The sequence below is a fragment of the Poecilia reticulata genome, chromosome 5, assembly GCF_904066995.2.
Source record: "Poecilia reticulata chromosome 5, P_reticulata-male-v2, whole genome shotgun sequence".
Lineage (NCBI taxonomy): Eukaryota > Metazoa > Chordata > Actinopteri > Cyprinodontiformes > Poeciliidae > Poecilia > Poecilia reticulata.
The window spans coordinates 23,806,909-23,828,508 of NC_088834.1; the positions used below are offsets into that span (position 1 = coordinate 23,806,909).

Sequence of the window (21,600 nt, forward strand, 5' to 3'; positions counted from 1 at the left end):
GCGTTCCTGTTTGTTTGACAAAATCTTTGGTGTATCCTTAAAAAGTTTGCAGGATTTTTTTTTTTTTTCTTACTGAGTAGCATAAGCTACAGTCACACCAAAAATCTCCAGGAAAATAAATATTTTATAAAACTTACTTTTGCAGTGAAGAACTTAAATAATGCAAAAGGAAAACTGGGATTTGCTTGTTTAGTGTAGCTAAACAAGGGTTATAGACTGCAAGGTGGGCCAGGGAATGGGATCCATGTTTAAATCATCTCTCGGTATGAGAGACGATGAAGTTTGCATGTTCTCTCCATGCAGGCGTGTGTTCTCTCTGAGTCACTGTGGCTTTCTCACACAGTACAAAATTATGAACGTTGGCTTATGTAGTCTCTGTTCCATTTGGCTTCAGATAAAAAAATTGCCTGTGCGTTGCTGTATATCCTGTTTGTCATTGTGTGCCGCTTATTAATGCTGAAGAAATTGGCTGTGATTTCCGGAACAAATGAGAGTTATGGTACAAGGGCTGATTTGTCATTAAGTTTCAAACTACAAGCCTCTTTTCCTTAATTGTCCATGCATTTGAAATATTCTAAAAACAAACAAACAAACAAAAGAACCAATTGATTATTTTTAGGTAAACGTTGGTGTTTTTCTAAGATTGAATGCCAATAAATGTGGTTCTTTTTCTGTAAAGCAAATACATTTCATGTAATAGATTGAACACATAAAACATGATAAATTGTGTTTGTTTTTCTTGTGTTTTTTGCTTTGGCTGTGTGGCTGTGGTCAGCTTTTGTTCAGCAGGACTTTGACTGTAAATGAAGTCAAGTTTGGTTCTAAGTGAACAAGGACCAGACTTGTAGTTCAACAGGTTCCATCATTTTCAGTGTAATTAAAAGTATATTTAGTAGCGTGTCTTGAAAGATGGATCACGTTTTCGACGCTGCTGTCAGTGGAAACGGGCAATATAGAAAACACAGCTAAGCACAGAAAAACAGACTACAAACTTATTAATTATTTTGAGTTTAGCTGTGTATTAGGCCCAGTGGCGATATCACACTGTGAGCGTATGTGATACACAGCTCCACAGGCATTCTTTTACTATGGCATCAAACTAAACACAGTTACCATTTAAAAAAAATAAAATTAGCCTTTATATCACCTATTAACAATACCAACATCTGTCTCTGTACAGTAAGTACTGCCTAACTTGTGATATTCCCAAAATACTGCCAACTTCTTCTAATTTACCATGTTCAACCACACCCAGAATTGGACTCTATTTGTGATTAATAGATTAAAAAATAAAGGTACTTTTGCAGATATACGCCTAAACTCATCTCTGTGTACCTCTTAAACATAAATCCCAAAAATCACCAAACAATTGCTCTGACCATTTCCAGTGTTGAAGTTGTCCTCCATCCGCTGCAGTTTGTGTTTACTGCTTGTCCCTTATTATTCTTGTCCCTTATTATTATTTCTGATACATTGAATCTTTCTACAATTGGTCATAATGCTTTAATTTAAATATTACTTTGCTTCACTCACTGCCCTGGGTTGGTTTTAGGTAGCATTATGTTGCAGCTTCATCTATGTATATGTTTTAGTTAAAGCTAGACCATTGGAAAAATATGTTTCTTTTGTTACAAGGCAAATTTAAATAAACTGTTTGTTTGTTGTTGTTTTTTTTCCTTCCTTTTTACAAACCACTGTTTGTTCCTTTTATATGCAATGGCCTGAGCTGGGCTGCACAGTGGCACAGTAGGTAGCACTGTTGCCTTGCAGCAACTGTACTGTATTGTTTGTTTTTTCTTTAATGTAACCTTTTGAGTTGCCCTGTACAACATGTTTTATTTTTCTGACCATTTAGTTATATAGATATGTTTGTAAATTGCATTAATAATCTTATTGCTGTTCCTCTGTTCAGATTTTGTTGTTTAGTTTGACCTGTTCTCTTATGGTATGTGCAGGTGTGTTGCCAATTTGCTATAAGACCAGAAAGATTTCAGATGCTCAGGTTGGATGTCAGAGCCTAAAAAAATACTCAACAATAAAATTCATCGGAAGAACCTGGGGCTGGCAGCTGGTACTGGTTTTTGTTCACCTGTTGACCATTTGACTATACTGCTTCTGTGTTAATAGCTTACTAGTTCACCTTTATCTGAAAACAAAATAAGGGATATATCGGGTTTCCAAGGGATACATAAAAATGATTAAAATCCATGTAAACTAGACATAATTTCTGTTGCTGGAAATGTTGCTTTAAGCTGGAATTTAGTTCAGAAAATGTTGCTAGCTAGACCATATCTTCTCTAAAAGAATTTTAATTAAATACATATTATAATATAAACATTTCTATGCATGTATTACTGTTGCAATTTCCAACCAATCTGACATTTCTGTACAAACTTTGTGCTATGGTGACACTATTTCAGAAAGGCCCATTAAAATTTAAGCAAACAACAAGGAAAGATATCAGTCAGTGACCACCCAAACAGGAAAGGAATTCAAAGCACACCTTCTTCTTGCGCACACACAACATCTGGGTCAGGTTTCTAAAAAACTGATTTGATTTGACTGACAATTCTTGTTCTGAAACCATGTTAGTTACACACACACTCCAACTGTTTCTGTATCTCTCTCTCTCTCTTTCTGTCTCTCTCACACACAAACGCACACAAACACACATTCTCTCACACAGGGAGCAATGCATGGTGTGTTTTTGTTGGAATTTTGACAAACAACAACAGTGACCTTTAAGGGAGGCGAGGCAGCATGGCTGTGATCACAGGGAATGGAAACGGAGCCAGAGTGAAATGTCAACCGTCCCTGTGGTCTTAGTACTGACGCAAAACTGCAAGAAGAGGGAGAGAGAGAGTGTGTGTGCAAGGTATTCTGTAGGTCTGTGTGTTGTTAATCTCCCAGGCGTAGTTCTGAGTATCTGTGTGTAGTATTTGGGTCTATCAAGAATGTAAGTTGCATATGAGTATGGAACATTTTATTGTTTTTTATTATTGTTTTATTGGGTGATATTATTACATGAAGTCATTTGACAGAAAATTCATAATTTTCTCTGGATGGCAATAAAGTTGAATAGTGGTCTTTAAAGACTGACTGTTCGAGCCAACATCTGATGGTGGTATGAAAACTTTATTAGTTACAACTGTTTAATTATGTGATGTAGTTGGCCAAATAGCAAATTGCCTAGGTGCATCACTCCAACTCAATGCATTTACACATTCAAACATAGTGAAGATGAATCCATGATCCAATGAGCGTCAGAATCAGGAAGAATGAGGATTTGGGTCACTTATAAAATGGCATGGTTATTAATGTCAGTCCACTATGAAGGACAGAACCTGACAGACTTAAAAAATAACAGCAGACATATATGAGTGGCCCAATAAATACATCAATACACTTAAAATGCACCAATTAATTTAAAAAGGAGAACTTAATGTCATATTTTATAATTTAACATTCGTATTTATTTTTAGTTTTATTTATTTATTTTAGTATTATGGTATATTGAAACATACAAAATGTTTTTCCTTTTACACAAATGTTTCATCTTTAATTTTTATGTAATTTTTCGTTCTGCTTGTTTTTTATTTTTTAATTTTTTAAAATCTTTTTGTATGTCTACAATTTTTTTTTTCACCTTATTTATTTCTGCCTCATTATGTAAACGAGGAGGGGCAAAATCTAAATGCGTCAACTTCTTTTGGTTCACACACTACCACAACAAAAATGGCGACCTACGCTGAGTTTATCAGTGAGCTGAAGCTTAGCAACTTTATTTGAAAACAACGTAGCTCTTGGCTCTATGACTTTTCGCTTGGACACTCTGACAAAACATTTGTTTCAGTCAAAAGCAAACCTGGACAAATGTCGACTATCTATTTTTTATATATAAAATATTTTTAGATATTTTGGAGGAAGCGGCCGTTGAAGTTAGCTTCCGATTGTAGCTTCCAGGGTTCTCCGGAAGTGACCCAGACTAAGCAGGGTAAGTCCAAGCTCATTTATGTATTACAACTATTGGGAAACTTGTAATACATATCAGTAAGCTTGATTACCGATTTTTTTTTTTCCAAGTGCTTTCGCACAATTTTAAAAACAGCGCCCGGTTTTTCATAACATTTCTTACAATTAGCACAGCAGCTAAACACTGGTGTCGTTTGTCGTAAAACACTAGGAGCATTTGCACAGAGGAAGTGTAAAAATAGAATCTCCAACACTACATGACATTGATTGTGCAGACCAATTGAACATTTTACTTGTCTTCATGCCACCGCTTTTTGTAATTGCCTAAATCCAATAAAGTAAAAAAAAAAAAGATCACATTAAACATGATGTGGCTCTCTTTGTCTAGCTGGGTCTGAAATCCATCCTTATGTTGATGTTACACCAATTTGGTCACAGGAATCCTCCATTGGACGAGCCGTCTGGACATTTGGCCGGAGATCATACATCCACCGCCATGCTGAGAAGAACTCCCTTGATGGGATTTTGGATTGGAAGATGGTGGAAGGTGTTGAATTGGAGTTGTTGCTGAAACCAACTTAACACAAAAATGGTACATCCTCCTAGACAACAGTGTTTCTCAACTGGTGCATTTTTGTAGGTGACCTGTTGCATTTATTTAATATAATTTCTTTACCCGATTGGTGTGCTGCTAGTTATTAACTTGTGGACCCGGTGGTCCTTATAATATGAAGGAAAGTATCACACAAAAGGAACGACACAAAGAAAATACGAGACAAAAACCAGCACATGTGAGGATTACAACCATAACGACAGCTTTGTGTCATCAAAATCTCAATGCCATTTAGAAATTGCTTGTTTCCGAATGTGACACAGTGGCTGGTGCAGGGATTAAACCACACAAAGATTGATGTTTATGAGTCCCCAAAGACTCTAGTATTGTTTTTTGTATGTTGTTTTTAGCAGGTTTAAAGAAATGTCTCACTCTGGAGATTTCTGTTTATGTAGAGTCGTGGTTTAATTTATCTTTACGCCACAGTGTGGATGAATACCTAATTTTGTTTGACAACTGAGCATCAATTATTCTTTAAAGACCCACTACACTTTTAGCTTTACACCTTAGATATGGACATGCACATCCATTCTGCATTGGTTGGTTGAAACAAGAATACGCTGTAATTTCCGGACTGAGTGAATAGAAGCCACACCCACTAAATTTGAAAAGAAAGAAAAATTACATGTATTTGCTGCACTTGTCTGTAAGCCGCAGGAGTACACGTTGTGTGTTAAATGAGGTTTTCCTTTGAGTTTTTAAAAAGTGTTTTATCATAGTTATTTGACGTTTTATTTGCCCCTCCTTTATTCTAAACAGACTTGTGGGGTAAAAAACAAGCCCTTTGTGTCAAAATGTGCTGTAGGCACGTCTGTGTGCATATTCATCCTAAATTAATTGTAACTACTTAGTTTACTTTTGTTTATTAACCAGCTGCCGCTTTTTCCATAAGCTACACGAGACTGTGTAATGAATCTTACTAAGAATAAGTAAACAGACTTTAAAACATTTAAATCTTGTCGAAACGTTTTCCAAAAAGAGCAGAAATGAAGCTAATGTTGTCATTTTACCTGCTCCTCCTTTAGATGTCGCAGACATGGGACCTGAGCCTGGGAACCAGCAGTAGGAGAGTTCACTTTAAGTAGGTAGGCTTTGTTTTCCTTTTTTATTATTTAGAGTAATTTGTGACAAAATTATCTATGTAGGCATACACATATACAGTATGTAGCGTGTGGAGCGCATTGTGTATGATGTGTGGGTCAGGTGTGCGTTTTTTTTTGTACACCTTGCGCATCACGCTCGCATGGCATATTTGTGTGGGTCAGGAACTTACCGTGAGGTCTTCAGTGTTGCGTCACTGTTTCTGTGTGCCATGTGCGGTCAGGTGCATTACGCTGTTTTTTTGCGCCGTGATCAAAGATGCTCATTGGGAATGTGTTGATGTTAACCGGTGTTGGACAACTTCCTGAGTGGCATTCCTATGACATCTAAAGCTGGTCTTAAAGGGTCCTTTCATAGACTTATTTTTGGACAATCAATTTTAAGCAAAAGGCTAAAGGTTACAGTTGTTCCATAGGGTTGAAGTCATGTCAACTTTTTGGCCCTTGTAGAACAGCCTTACAAACAAACAGATGCATTTTCAATTCTTCCGTTCAAGTTGCAACACAGCTTAGCACTCACATCCCGAGAGAGATAGAGGTCTTACTTTTTATGCAGGGCTCATTTAACAAACCTGGAATTACATCAGATGAAATTTTACTGCAAGACTCATCATTCTTTTGAAGAGCTTCGGGTGAATGTTATGTTAGAATAACCTTACTATCTTTTAAGAAGAGCATTCTGTTGTTGATATTTGAGTTGTGGTTTTTTTTAAGAGTAGGTATGACATTGCTTGTCCAAAACGCAATCAAGCTCATAGCAGCCTATCCACTTTAAAACACACACCAGCCCATCTGCACAGCAACTCCTCGTTTCTGCATAGGTGCTGTTAGCAAGTTCCACTTCATGCAGTTGTGCCGACCAGGTCACGGAGGGAGGCATGACTTGTGTGTACCTGTCAGAGATCCAACTGAGGGACCCATCTGGCATCGCCGAAGTACAGACACAGCACATAGACACAAACAAGACCTTTCTCAAATGGCGTAAAGGTAATTATTGCCCTTGCTCCTGTTTGCAGGCTCTTCTTACCAGTAATCATACTGTATGTCACATGCTGTACTGCATTACATGGTATAGTTGCCTTTTGTATCAAATCACTGTTATAAATATTTCTCTTTGGTCTAAGTATTCTCCAGTTTTTAATGTTCTTTCTCATCCAATGTATCAGTCAGGGTCCCAGTCAAAGCGTTTTGAAATTTTCAGTGTTGGATTCTTTGTCCAATTTCAGCCACCAATACCTGTTGTTGTTGTTGTTGTTGTTGTTGTTATTGCTGTTGTTTGGTCTTTCATTTTATTTCAGAAAGCTGTGCAGCTCCATTTTGCTTCCATTGTTTTGATGATTTGGCAAGGAGTTTTCATATAAGTTTATTTGCTATTTTTATGGCTGTTTTCCTTCTGGAGGACTTTGATTTACCTGGTCTATGAACATTGCTATACAGGAGGCCTGAAACTTTAACATGTTAATTTTGATGAATTAATTACATAGCTTAATTGCATAATTACATAGACCTTAAGGCACATTTTAACTCATCACGTTTTCCTGTCTTGTAAGTTTGTAAGTCACAAGCGCAACAGTGATGGAGAATCTTCTCCTGACCCTCTGGGCGTTATTTTTGCTCCTGAAAATGATCTGATGGGACCGTGGAAAAGACTGTTGTTGTGCAAAACAAGTTGCAGCATGCACAGACATCCTGAACGATAATGTCAGCAACCACAGTTTACATTTCTAAAGAAATATATTTTTCAAAAAAGTTACATGAATGACCAGGACTTCCTGAAACACTTGAAAGCTGAATAGGGATAATAGCACTTTGCACTAGTCGAATGGTTGAACAACCTAAGTAACAAAATAAAAACAATATATTTCTTGTTGAGGTCATATGTCTATTTATTCAATAATTTAGCAGCGATGAATTATTGTCGCTATATAGTTTTTTATTAAAATATGATTAATTGCAGACTGTGCAGTTAACTCAATTAAACATTTTAATGGAGTTCCACCACTATAACACAGATAAACTTCCCTTTCCAACAAATTGCCAAGATCAATAAAGTTGAGTGAATCTAAATAAATCCGTCATTCGCAGAAACTCTAAAAACCTTAATAAAGAAGAATTTTTAACTTTTGGCCTTGACATATGTAATGCCCCATCTCAACACCATGAAGAGGCGGTATTTTTGCTAACAAGAAAATGTCTTTAATGCTGTGACTTTAATTACTGAATATTTGGACTAAGTGGTTTTGTTGACCTCCTCTGCTGCCAAACTTCCATCCATCCATCCATCCATCCATCCATCCATCCATCCATCCATCCATCCATCCATCCATCCATCCATCCATCCATCCATCCATCCATCCATCCATCCATCCATCCATCCATCCATCCATCCATCCATCCATCCATCCATCCATCCATCCATCCATCCATCCATCCATCCATCCATCCATCCATCCATCCATCCATCCATTTTCTTTACACCCTTGTCCCTTAGTGGGGTTGGGAGGGGTTGCCAAACTACAACCAATGCAAAACATTTCACCATTACAGCTCCTCCCTCTGTTTGCTGATTGGCCAGGGTGAAATGCATCCTGAGAAATCAAGCTCAGTGGGACAAATACTAAATGGAGAACTGACGCGAGGTGAGCGAAGTTGCATAGAAAGGGAATGGCCAGGATAGAGTTAAGAGGGACAATATTAATATAACCCATGTAAAGCTTATGAAATGTAGTGCTTTTTCACTGTATGCTAATGAGTTTTCAAGCACACAAATATAATTTAATATAATTAGGTAATAGATGCAGACATCGACAAATGCCTGCTCTTAAATTACTTTGATCGGTATCAAAGACAAAACAATGCCAATCTGGACATCCACAATATACGTCTTTGCTAGCCATATTTTTATTATTCATGCCTATGTTTAAAATGTTATTCCTGTGTGCTCAAGTGGTTAAAAACCGTTTGTGCTCTGTAAAATCTTCTCGCCCGCAAAATTATTGCTGTTTCTCCAAAGAAAGTTCAACCACATGTGAGAAGAAGTGAGCTTGTGTGTGCGAGGACATGTGAGTGTGAATAACTGAATGAGCTGCTGGCCTGTATTGGTATTTTAAAAAGTGATTGACAGGGGAAAAGTCTATTAGGTGAGATTGTTAACAGGGTTGAGCCTGTTATCTGCTCCAGGCAGCTGTGAAAGGGGGGCTGGCTTGATTCACAAGGAAGCTATTGAGAATTTCAAAGGTGTTGTCTGACTGATTTTGGCACAGCCTTGCATTACACTGAGATCGCAAGCCGGCTTGTTCTCAAATCCACTCTGATCAACGTGCTACCATGTCCTCCTTTCTGTGCTACTCTTTTGCTGCTTGTGAGGGAGGGGAAAAAAGTTCCTCTTTTCTCACATTTCTCCAAGCATTTAAAACTCTTCTTTTGTTTACACTTTGCAAACTTAGCATTTTCCTTGGTCTGCGTTACAAATTATGTCCTCTGTAGTCTGCTGCATTTTACAACACAGCAGAAACTTTGCTTACACTGAACACAACTTAATCCGCACAATTAAGCATATATGGAGGCAACTAATCAAGTTAAGCCTTTTCAGAGGCGAGCCTAAAAGCAAATAAAGTTTGATTTGCTTACACTGTACTTCCCATCCTTGTTTTAGCCGCATGAATATTTTATATCCTTTTTGTTTATGGTGCTTGTAAGCATTAGTAGAAAAGTCATCCTCACCCCATGATTTTTTTTTTCGAAAGCAGTTCTTTTAAACAAGCGAACGCTCGCTTTTCAGTGGCTGCACGGAGATTGCAATGCCGCGTAGAAATATGGAAATAATAAGCAAGAAATGAATGCATTTGTCTGGTTTTGTCAAGCCAATGTGTACACAGTAAACTCTGTGTGACCTTGAGTTTGATTCACCAAACATCGCCGAGGGGATGCGGTGAATTAATACGCATTTGTCTCTGTGTGCAAACACTTGTGCGAAGTTGTGTGTGGCAGTGTGCAAGGTTATCCATTGGCTAAGGCAAATGGAATATGACATGCGGCCGCGCATCATGTTCAGAGCGGCTCAAAACATACACGCACAAAGCACTGTGTGTACAGTTTTTATTTATTTATTTATTTCATTTTTGCTGAACTGTGAGCAAGACCCGGAGGCTGTCCGTTGGGCTTCCTGGGCTCAGGATTTAAGGGATGTGATTAGCAAGTTCAGAGCGAGGTGAGATGAGGTAAAAAGTACAAGCAGGGTGCCAAACAAGTGTGTCTGCTATTGGAGGATTGCTGTGTAAAACGATTGACTTTTTTTTTTTTTTCAGAGCTGTGTATTTTTGAACTTGTTTAATCTGTAAATGATGTACCTGCAGACTAATGTCTCACTGCTGATGAACCAATAAGCATTTTTGTCTCCAATAACAAGATTTGAGTCATTTAAGAAAAGGCTTCAGCCAGTATCCGAGTCCCAATCTGATGGTACTTTAAAATAATCACTGTGATACAACAAATTGCGTGCTCAACGTTAGAATTGATTGCGTCTCATTTTCACTCACAGAGATATTTTGGAAACTGCAGATAGATTTTTTTTATCCTGAAAGCAACAAATTGTTTTTGTTTGTTGTTAAACTAGAGTTTTCACATTTGATTCGGCTGACGTTAAAACCAGATACTGACATTCACTGTAGCTATTTGTATATGTTGTCTAAAATAAAATTTGCCAACTTTGTCTTTAGTCAGTTGGGATTGCAACAATTGTATTTGTTAAATTCTAAACAACAAGAAAGATAATACATTTAGAGAATGTTTTCATCCTTTCAGATGGTTACATAATCTAAGATTTCTATGCCTTTAAATAATTTGGGAAAATAATAATATTGCTGCGTCTTTAACTTCTATATTTTAACTTAGCCTCTTAGCTACAATCACATCCAAAGATGTATCTTAAAGCAGCACACTGCCTCCTTGTGTGGCACAGCGGGAAAAAGAAACTACTAAAAACTACCATCAGAATGCTAATCTTTGGAAGTCAAGTTACACGATTTCCAGATACTTTAGGATGCCGCAGTCATCAGATATATGTAAATATGCACCATAAAACATTCCAGGCATCAAACCATTAGGGTAAACACCTTCAGCTTCTCTAAAAAGCATCATTGCACCACCTCACCTGTGTTTTACTGTATTTCAGTGGTGTTGCATCAGCGCTGACACCTCATCTAAGATTTAAACATGTAGCCAGGAAAGCAAGAGGTTACTGGAGATTTCGAAAGATGGTAAAACAGACTGAATTTAACCCTGTAAGATTGTTAATCTCTTAAAATTGCTTAGTTTATGTTAGTCAATCGTAATAAGTTTTAATAAACATGTCTTTCTTTTGAAATAATTTTCAGAACAATAACCATCCCTTGTAGTGTTGCTTTGAAATTCTTTTCCTGGATCAACCAGTGATAACAGCTTCAGGTCAGATTGGTCGGTGGTGTCGCCCAATCTTTGCGATATGAAGAGTAAATGACACACCGTTGGAGTTGGTTCAAGTTTTAGCAAACATAGCTGAATCCTAAAATTGGTTCAATTGTCTGAATGAACTGCACTTGCTTCAAAAAGTTCGTACTTTGTTGAAGTTTGCAGCTCTGACGCAGAAACGTGGATAATTAATTGGAAGTGGAAAAAGAAGTGCTATAATCATACCAGCGCATTCAAAAAACACTTTTGAGATATGGATAAACTTTTAATGATTGGTTACGCTATGGCACATCTCTGAATATGTTAATTACCATACATTCAGTTTGTTCTTTCTAGAACTTTTGACTAAGACAAAGGATGGGATGTAACGAGTGAATATGAAGAAAGATAATTTTTCTTTATTCTACACCCCCTGAATCTTTATTATTCAAAACATTCCAAACACAAATACAAAAGAAATTAGTCATTGTTCAACATTTCTTATTATATGCAGCACCCTGCTAAGCTTAACCACCCATACTAGCAATTCTCGCTGTGGCACCAAAGCCTCAATAGCAGCTTTTTTACTCCTATATTTGATTACTTACTTGCTAAAATGATTGCATTGTTTCTCCATTACTTCAGTCATTGGCTCACTGGATGATCTGCAGTGTTTGTTTTGGTACTTATTTACTTGGACGTATAAACAGGTGAAGAATACTTTGTTGGTACCAGCTCTTGTATGAAAATGATGCACCAGACAGTCTTAAACACATTTTTTTTTTTACTTTATAATTAATTTTTTTTGTAACTTAGATCATTCGTGAAGTAAAATTCCATTATTCTAGCAATCTAAAATTGAAACATGCTTATAAAAAGTCTGATTGCATTTAACCCTGATTTGTAAGGACAGCTGCAGACTGTGGCAGCCTCTGGGAACAGTAGTGTGAAGTGAGCAGCTATACTCCACTAACCCACTTTTGTTGGACTGACTAAAAGTAAATTTTTCTGACTGCTTTGGCTTTTCCTGTGCTACAGAGTAGCAGCTATGCATACATTAAATAAAATCCTAAGGTTGCGAAATATATCTCAAATATATCGTGATGACTTTATCAGTGTGTGCAATGTTCATATTGCACAGGACAGTTAGTTAATTATTAATAGCTAATATTTTAGGTGTTATAAAACTGCATTTTACATAAATATGCAATATTTAGCCCATTGCATAGGCTCATTGCAGCAGACTCCCACTCTGGATATATGACATTACCCAAAATGGTAAGATATAAGACAAAGTTGTCTCGATCACAAGATGTTTCAATATTGTGCAGCCTTGCAATAGATCCATTGCATGTTTGTATGAACTTTCTGAACACTGGATGGCAGAAACTGGGACAGATGATTAAAATAGCTCTAAGAAAAATGTGTAATATGCTTGTAGGAAGTCCTGCTTGCTAAAAAAAAAAGTATTGATTAAAAAAATGTTATTTTGCTGTATCCAACTTCAAACCTTAGCAGGTGTTCAGAAACTATACTCAACAAGTGTACAAAAGTTTTTTTGTCCAGATGTTTTACTACTTTATTTACTACCCGCAATAATAAACCAAGAAGAATGCAGAAATGTTCTGATATTTTTACAAAACAACACAAACAGCCTCTTATCGGGGGGTTGAGAAGCAAATGGCAGCCTTGAGGTCCAGTTTGGTGTCTCAAAATGAGCGTTACCACTGTGGTCTAACACTTATAAGACTATAATTAAACAAACCTATAACAATAAACAAAAGAGAATACACCTGTAAAATCAGGCAACAGATGCAACAACGCTCTAAAGGCTTTCACAGTTTAGAGCAGAGGTTCCCAAACTGTGGGGCGCGCCCCCTAGAGGGGGCGCTGTGCCATTGCAAGGGGGGCGCAGGAAGCAGTTTGGATGAAAAAAAAGCAAACAAACGCTGTATGCGCTCGGTTTTTACCTTAGAATGGCCAACTCTGTTATTCCTATGTCAATTTGATATAGTAGGGGATTCCACACTTCCCATATCTGTGTCCTCTGTCACTTTTATCAGCAGTTAAAACTGTTTCATCCGTTGTTAACATGTGGTAACCTGTTTTTCCGAGCCGCCTTTAAACGCAACATGAGCACTACGACACTCGCGCTGGGTTTACACCTGTGCAGCAGAGAAGGAGACCTGCTGCTGCTGTGCGGAGCTACGCAGGTCTGTGTTAGCATCATGGCAGCAAAACGCAAAGAACTTTTCACAGTTTTTCCGATGTTTTCCCGATGTTGTTTATGTTCAGCTACATACATTCATTTTGCTCCCAAAAAAGTCAACAACAACTGGGGGAGCGCAGGAGAAAAAGTTTGGGAACCACTGGTTTAGAGAATTATCAACTTCTTTGCGCTGAATAGATCTCTACCAATATATTACTTATTTGGACAAAAACTACGTTACAGACTTGACATCTTATTGTACCTTGGTATATAGTCATGCATCCCACCTCTTTACTTTATTTCAACCTTTTGACTTTTGTACAAACTCTCATAAGCTAAAATGCTTAAATAAGGTCAGCATAAGGTTGCCCCTTGATGGACAACGCCTCTCCTGATGCCAGCTTAGGATAGGGACCTGAAAAAATGTAAGAATGAGAGGGAATTTAAAAAATGGGTGGAGGGATGGTAAAAAGCAAAAATCATGCTGGCTTACTCATCTGGAAAACTTGTAAATTGATTTATTAAAAGCCATCTGATCAGCTTTTATTTCACCAGTAAAACAGTTCAAACAAAAAGCCTGCATCCTTTTGTCCCCTGCATAGTGCAGATTAAATTTTGTCACTGCTAGTGTTTTATTTTCTTGACCTGTCTGAGCAAGTAAAGCACTTAGCCACCAAAAAACAGCTCAGTGTAATTAGATTTAGCTTCCAAGAGAAGAGATCAAAAAGCCCCACAGACAGTTGTATTAGTGACTTAGAAGTTCTGTGTTGATTCTTGCTTTATGCTTATTTCCTCAGAGGCACAGAGTAGATGAACACATCAAGGTGTGAAATAAATATCGCATGATGGGAAGTGTGTAAATACTGCATTCTCTAAACTGGCCCACATACACTTCTCCGCACAGACAACTGCATGTCGCTGGGATGAAAGTGGTAACTGGCATCTGAGATAAGCAAATGCCTTTGAGCAGCGTCCCTCACATCCACACCAATGCATTATTGATCTTGACTTCTCATAGCACGGGGAGTTAGCAACGCTAGCAAATACCCCTTGGTAAGCATTAGCAGATGAGCCATGAGTTGTTTCATTTGTGCACGATTTTGAGAATGCCTGAAAAGAAAAACAAAAATATTAACCTGTTTTGAGTTTTTCTTATTTAAACATATTCATGTATTGACTGTTAATGATATAGCATATAGCATCAACTACGGCAGAAAGGATTTGTACAAATATACTCAATGATTGGGTGAATATGGCAGAAATTCAATAAGGTCTGTTGGTTTACTCATATGGATAACCTTTTACTGATTGTATATTTTAATCTGACTCTATTAGGTTTTTGTGCATGGATTGAAACAGTGTGTAATTGGTTTTAATTTGGATCTGACCATATTATATTTAAGTACATTTGAAAGATCTGAATAAAATGAATTTGGACTGAATTTCATTGTGCGTAATTGCAAATGATTGTAGCTGTTTTATCACACACTGTGCCTTTAGTTGTGTATTGGTGCAACACATAAACTGATGTGATAATTTTTTTATTTATGTCAGAGGCATATTGCTTCACACCAGTACAGAGGGACATGGAGCTTTCTTATATGCAGAAAAAATAAATAAATAAATAAATAAATATATATATATATATATATATATATATATATATATATATATATATATATATATATATATTAGAGATGTGCCGATCAGGTTTTTTCCTGCCAAATGCTGATACCGATCACATAATTATTTTATTTTATTTTTTTTATCATAAACACTACCGGTTACATTATGTGGAAAAAGGAACCATGAATTCACCTTAATTTAGACAACAACTTGTTTTTAATAACTTTTTCCAAGAAGAAAACTTAACAAAACAGGCATTGTGCAAATTGTACTGCTATCGGTAATACTATCTTTAACAGACTGACTACATATGAAGGCTCTGAAGAGGCTAAACAATGCAAAGAGCCAAAATAAAACCTCTCAACATTGCCAAAACAATTCAAGTATAAAACTTAAAATTCAAAGGCAAATACAGGTTCCATTACAATAAACAATCCTGAGTTACTGAATAAAAACTTCCTGATAGCATGGCGGCTAGCTGATTACTGCTAGTTCTGAGTGGTTGTTTCTGACTGAGCAGAGTAATTATGCAGAGCAGGGAGGAGATCGATTATTTTTTTAGAGATTATGTGTCTCATGTTAGGACAGCGAAAGTTTTAATACGTATGTAAAATTTATTTTTTTAGGTTAGATGCTGCAGCTTTAAACAGAGGTTCAGTGTGAGAGTCACTACCAGGTGGAGCAGAAGCAGCGCTCCATCTGTAGCCTGTAGCGCGTAGCAGCGGTTCAACAGCGAGAGCAGAACCAGCGTCTTACATCGCAGCTCGAAGACTTAAATAATTTTGCGGGTTATTTGTTTAGCTTTGTGACCGTCATGCTAATAATCCGGGTGAGTGTTTGTAGCTGTGCGCTGCTTTACCTGCTATCTGATCCTCCGTATGTCTTTTTTACTGCAGTGAGTCTCGATGTAGCCAAACTCCGTCAAGTATGGCATTGTTTTTATGTCGTATTAGCTTCGTTGTGTTTATGCATTTTGACGTGCTTCAATTTTCCGCCGCAACACGCAAACGTTCCCATTCACTCAGTGCGTTATAGTTCAACATCGCTTAGGATTTGTTGCTGCGCGTTTGCGCAGTGTGAAGGAAAGAGGAGACCAGCTGCACAGGCAGGCTGAGAAATGAGATGCAGGTGATCGGTATCGGCAACAAGAGCCAATGATCGCAGATCACCGATCATGCACTTTTTCACGAAAATCGGCTCAATTATGATCGGTGACCGATCGATCGGCACACCTCTAATATATATATAACACTTTCTCTCAAACATTTTTAGTAAGGACATAGGAAATGACTTTCAGACAGAATACTTTGAACTTGTACTAAGAAATCCTAATTTTAATTAAGCAGAAATAGGCAAATGAAGGAATTAATGATTAGATAATAAACAACTAACACTTTTCTAAACATTTCTAAAACAAAAAAGAAATTAGTTGTCGGTTAGGATGTCACAATTGAATATGAAAGAGGCAGCTGCTAAAGAAACATTCAGCAAAATGATGTCAAAAGAAGTTTGTCTTTGTGCCATTGCCATATATTGTAAGAAGATTTAGGGTGTCTTGGGGGATGTCATTGCCAAAGGCCAAACCACTGTTGAATGTCAATGGCCTTTGAGCCTTAGGATGCTTAGAAGTAATCTCAGTGCCCAAAAGGGTCAAGGGAAACCTTCGGAAAACCATTTTCCGAAGGTTTCCCTACGATCACCAGCTGCACCCAGAAATTAAGAATAAAACGGCATTATGCAACAAGAGGAACATATGTCAGCTATAAACAAATACCCCTCATTCAGAATAATTGTTTACATAATCTCTGGGTGTCCAGAAATGCTAGTATTTCTAAAATATTTGACCATTGTGTGTTATTTGTCTTTTACAAACAAAAATATAATCAATAACGTTTGAGGCAAACTGTGAAGTGATCATGGTAAAAAATTAGAATGTTTATACATATTTTTTAGTGTCATTTCTAAGCTATCAGGTTTCCTTGGATAGAATTTTAATATACATTTAACTTTGTAATTTTAATGCTAACAAGAAATAAAACAAGTGCAGGGTTGTTTTATTTTTTTTTGTTAGCTGGCTTGTCCTTTTCACTTTTAATTGCTAGGTTTAAATTGTAGTTAATTGTGCTGTGTTCTCTCTCACTATCTTGCCCAATAACAAAAGTGCACTACATACAACACATTTGCGCACACACACACTCTCTCTCTCTTTTACTCTTTGCTACAGATTACAGACCACTGTTACTTGCAATAGTCTCGCAGTAATGGGAAAGCTGACTTTGACTGTTCTCGTTAGCTTGGTTAAATACTCCCCGCTATGCTTTAATTAGTTTGAAAAGATTAATGATGTATAAAAGGAGCAGGAAGGTTTTTGGTTAACTCTTTGGTGGCAATTCAGTTTCAGTATAATTTGAATGAAAGAACTCAACGTATCCTTTTTCTTTTGGTGAAAAAATTAATTGCTAAAATATGCTGTGAAAATCAAGAAAGGTAACTTAAATAGGTCATTGCTACACTAACAAAGTTACAGTATTGGTAAATGTTGTTCATGTGGAGCTGATTATACAATTGTCAAACTAAACTGTCAGCTGGGCAATTAATCGTGAAATTTATAGAATCCACAATTAATCGTGAAATTTATAGAATCCACAGGTCACTGGGGAAATACGTTGACAACTGTCGACTCCAAAATCTGGACTTTGAGGAAAAAGTTGGTGCTGAAAGAAAGCCAAAATAAATCAATGCTGCTGTTTGTTCTAATCAGACAAAAATCAAATTTGAACTTTTTGACTGAACCGCTTAAACAGACTATCCCCATTAGTTGCAGGTAGTGGCAGCACCATTGTGTGGGACGAATTTTTTTAGACTATTGATTTTCCCAGCAGAATATAAACATTAAGCCTGAAGCTATGGAGAATAGTTTAAGTTGCAGCATTTTCATGTGTAAGAAAGGAACCAAATCTAAATCCAAACAAGATTCTTTGCAAGATTGTTAAATTGCTCAAACGTTTACCATTCAGTGATACACAGAAATATGCCAGAAGACTTGCAGTTGTAACTGCAATCAAATGTGGTTCATCAAAATTTTATCAATTTTATTACAACAGCACTTTATACTGTTTTTTTTAGTTTAATATATGTAAACAATTGTACTCTTCTTTTACTTCACTACTAAGACCTACTTTGCGTAACATAAAAACCCAATGACAAACATTTATGTTTTTGTTTACAAAGTCACAAGACATGAAAACCTCATGGTTTATGCACTTGGTTTATGCATGCTTTCAAAAATCATAAACACATTTGTCCTCTGTACCAAAGACGAATTCGCCCCCTCTCATTCAGCCTTATCCCCTCCTGGATTCTTCAGCGTCTGGGCTGGAGACCACCTCCACCAATCCCTTCCAGCTTGTTGCTATCTCTAAGCAGTTGGACTAATCCACTCCTCCCCATGTCCCTCATGCCTGCTCCAGTCAGCGGTACCCAGGATTATCTCCCCTCAGCCTCCATGTTCAGGTGGCACAGCTAAGGAGGAAAGTGCTACTCTCATTGTATCGTCTAACTAGAGACGCTTCAAGTGGAAATGGCTGTTAGCAAATCACGGTTTCCTGTGATGGGATGGAAGAAAAATTAACCGTTCCACGCAGGCGGGTTAATGTTGCGTTAACGTAGCTGTCCATCAATTTTTGAAAGATTTGAATTAACACTTGATTTTCTGTGTGACAGACCAAATTGTTTAGACAAAAGATGTTTTACCTTCATGAAATTACATGAATAATCAAATTTGCATTTATCAATATAAAAATGGTAACATTGTGTCACATATTTTGGGTAAAAATGTAGCTTACATAAGTTACAGTAGACAAACTTGGTAACAATTTGACTACTGATACAAATGGATACCCCCCAAAGTAGGGATGAATCAAGAAACTAACAGTTTTTATGTACCTCAGGTTTTAAGAAAGGTGGTTCTGGAGCTGAGGAGCATAGAAACTAAGTCCTACCTCCCCTGGTTTAGTTCTGGTCTTGGGAATAGAGTGTATATGGTGACCTGAGGAGTATACATGATTTGTTTTTGACTATCAACTCTGAAACGTATTGAAATCAAAGATCATTCAGTGGCCTATACATCTTTAATAAGATTCTAATTTCTATCCATTGACAAACAGGGAGCCAGTGAAGTAGTGACAGAAATATATAGCTGCATAGATACTGTAGGATGCATTATTCCATAATCTCAGGTAGTGGGGACAATTATGGTGTTGAATAAAAGTGGCACAAGAATGGCACAATTTAATTTTGCACCAGTTCAATTTTTGAACCAGTTTAACACAGTATCAGTCAATCCTGCCAACTTTTATCATCTCTGTCACTGAAATCTACTAGAACCATTGTAGATGGTTTTGATGAATCATGCATAAGTGTAATATACACACCAAAATTTATTCCAAATTTATATCAACACTAGTCATTTCATGCGTACATACTTTAATATGTTAATATGTTACTTTTCTTTAAAATTATCAACCAGCCACACAGGCATTAAGTTGTCACCAAGGTAATGCAGGTCCTAGACTTTGCAAAGCCATTTTTATACAAGGTATTTTTATGTAATTATAGATGGCAGTGCCATAAATTCAGCCTGAAATGTCTAACTTGTGAATTATAGGAATAATTATTGTGAGACTCTATAAAATTAAGTTAATAGCAGCAGATTTAAAAGGATAAAAGAGGGAAAAGGAATATTCTTCAAATGCGTAGTTTTAACCTATAGGCTGTAGTTGATTTACAGTCCATTCTGGGTTATATCTTGATTTCTATTTCATTTATTCCACTTGCTGGCTTCTTATTCAACCCCTTCTCCCCAAAACACTTTCCCATCCAATTTTCTCTCTTTCTCTCCCATCTTCTCTCTCTCTCTCTCTCTCCTCCTCCCTCCTACCTCTTACTGTTCAGTTTAGATTCAGGGATGGAAAGCTTCATAAACAATTTTCTCCCTTTGCTGTTGAGCTACTTTTACCCAGGCAATGTGTGAACGCCATGCCAATTTCCTGAATCCATACTTCACAGACTCCCACCCCCCATTCCCCACTGCAACACACTTTCTTCCTCTCCCACTCCTCACTCCCTCTGTCCGTCGAAACAATGTCCATGTCAAGACAATTATATCCACTGACTGCCACACACACTAACTTGCTGTGTTTACCACCGAAGGGCTGGTGGCAGCAAAGCAATTTCCTCCTGATGTGAATGCTGTATCTCTCTCCCTCGCTCTCATTCACAGTCTCTCGTGGCTCCTCTGGCCCTGCAGACATCTGATCTCATAAGCGATATATCCGCTGTTATAGCCACTGGCACCTCCTTGCATCTGGTCACCAGCTCTGCCAGTGCCGGTTATTTCTGCTGGGAGGTGGCAGAAATGTGACAGGCAAAGCAGCAGCAGCAGCAGCAACAGTACAAACCAAGGGCCACCAGCTCCATGCTCTGGGCTAAGCATACGTACCGTTCCTCCACCCAAAACCTGCAGACTCTTTCCAGAACCTGCTCCACCCCCGCCAACTTTGTCTTTCTTATACTGTTGCCATCTTGATCTCACAAGTCACGTACATTGCTCTTGCCACTTCCACTCTGGGCTTAGTTGCAGAAACAAGCAGCCTGAGTCACAACTTTATGAAAGCGTCCATCATGGCCTTATGCTGAGCAGCCCTGCCTTACAGCTGCCAGAAAAGGTTGATGAAAGACGTGATTTATCCCTGAAGAGATGAGTGAATGTTTAAAGTGGTTGGAAGCTAAGGCCTGGAGGCAAGCGTCAGAAAAGTTCTCAAACATGGCGGCACATAAACCATATGTTAATGTGGAGAGCCCAGTTAATATTTCCGAGGTAGATAAAGTATCCGTATATACATATGAAATGTGTTTATATTTTGCTGTCTTGCTGGTGGCAGCTAATAGGGCTGAGGTGATAAGGTGTAAATAAATGCTGATGCCTGAAGGCAAGATATACTGTGTCTTTAACTCTGGGTTTAAAAATGTCAGACTTTTACAAACTCAACCCCAGACCTCGTAGTTCTTTAGTGTCTTTTCAAAACGTGAAATGCAAACATTTTCTATCAATTATGACAGATGTGTCCACAGTGAACAATCAGCAGGAAGAAAAGAACATAAAGGTAGGGAGAAGTAAGGTAGGCCACATTGAAGAAAAGGAAGCAAGGAAAGTAGAACAGAAAGAGGAAAGGATACAAGGAGACAGTGAACTAACAAAGGATGGTCCAAGAACACAAGTAGATATAAATAAAACATACTTCCTAAATAGTATTTACTGCCAAATTTGTATTGTTAATTATTCTGATGTGGCTTGCATGGGTGTGAATTTTCAATTTAGACTTTGAGCATAAGAGGAAACAACAATTTAACAGCCCATTATCATCATGTCCGTGGCATGTTGCTTGCTGAGACTTGTGCTCGGCAAATGAGTTTGATCTCGGCTGACAGCCCCTGAGATTTCCTCATGTTGGGTCACATGCATTTTCCTCCAGGCCATCCCTTGCGGCAGCAGGAAGTATTTGTGATTCCCTTTCTAATCTCCGCCCGTTACAAATGTCATCTTGAAAGCTGAATTGGAGTCAAGCACTTATTAGTGCAGCCTCGGACAATGC

General features: G+C 37.6%; 1 long non-coding RNA gene across 1 annotated transcript; it reads left to right on the forward strand.

The window, feature by feature from the left end:
* Positions 1-3,508: 3,508 nt before the first annotated feature.
* LOC103464987 (uncharacterized) lies at positions 3,509-8,012 on the forward strand. Its single transcript, XR_014087627.1, has 4 exons — positions 3,509-3,994; positions 4,411-4,564; positions 5,611-5,670; positions 6,507-8,012. It is a non-coding gene; the product is annotated as an uncharacterized LOC103464987 (long non-coding RNA).
* The last annotated feature ends 13,588 nt before the right edge of the window (positions 8,013-21,600 follow it).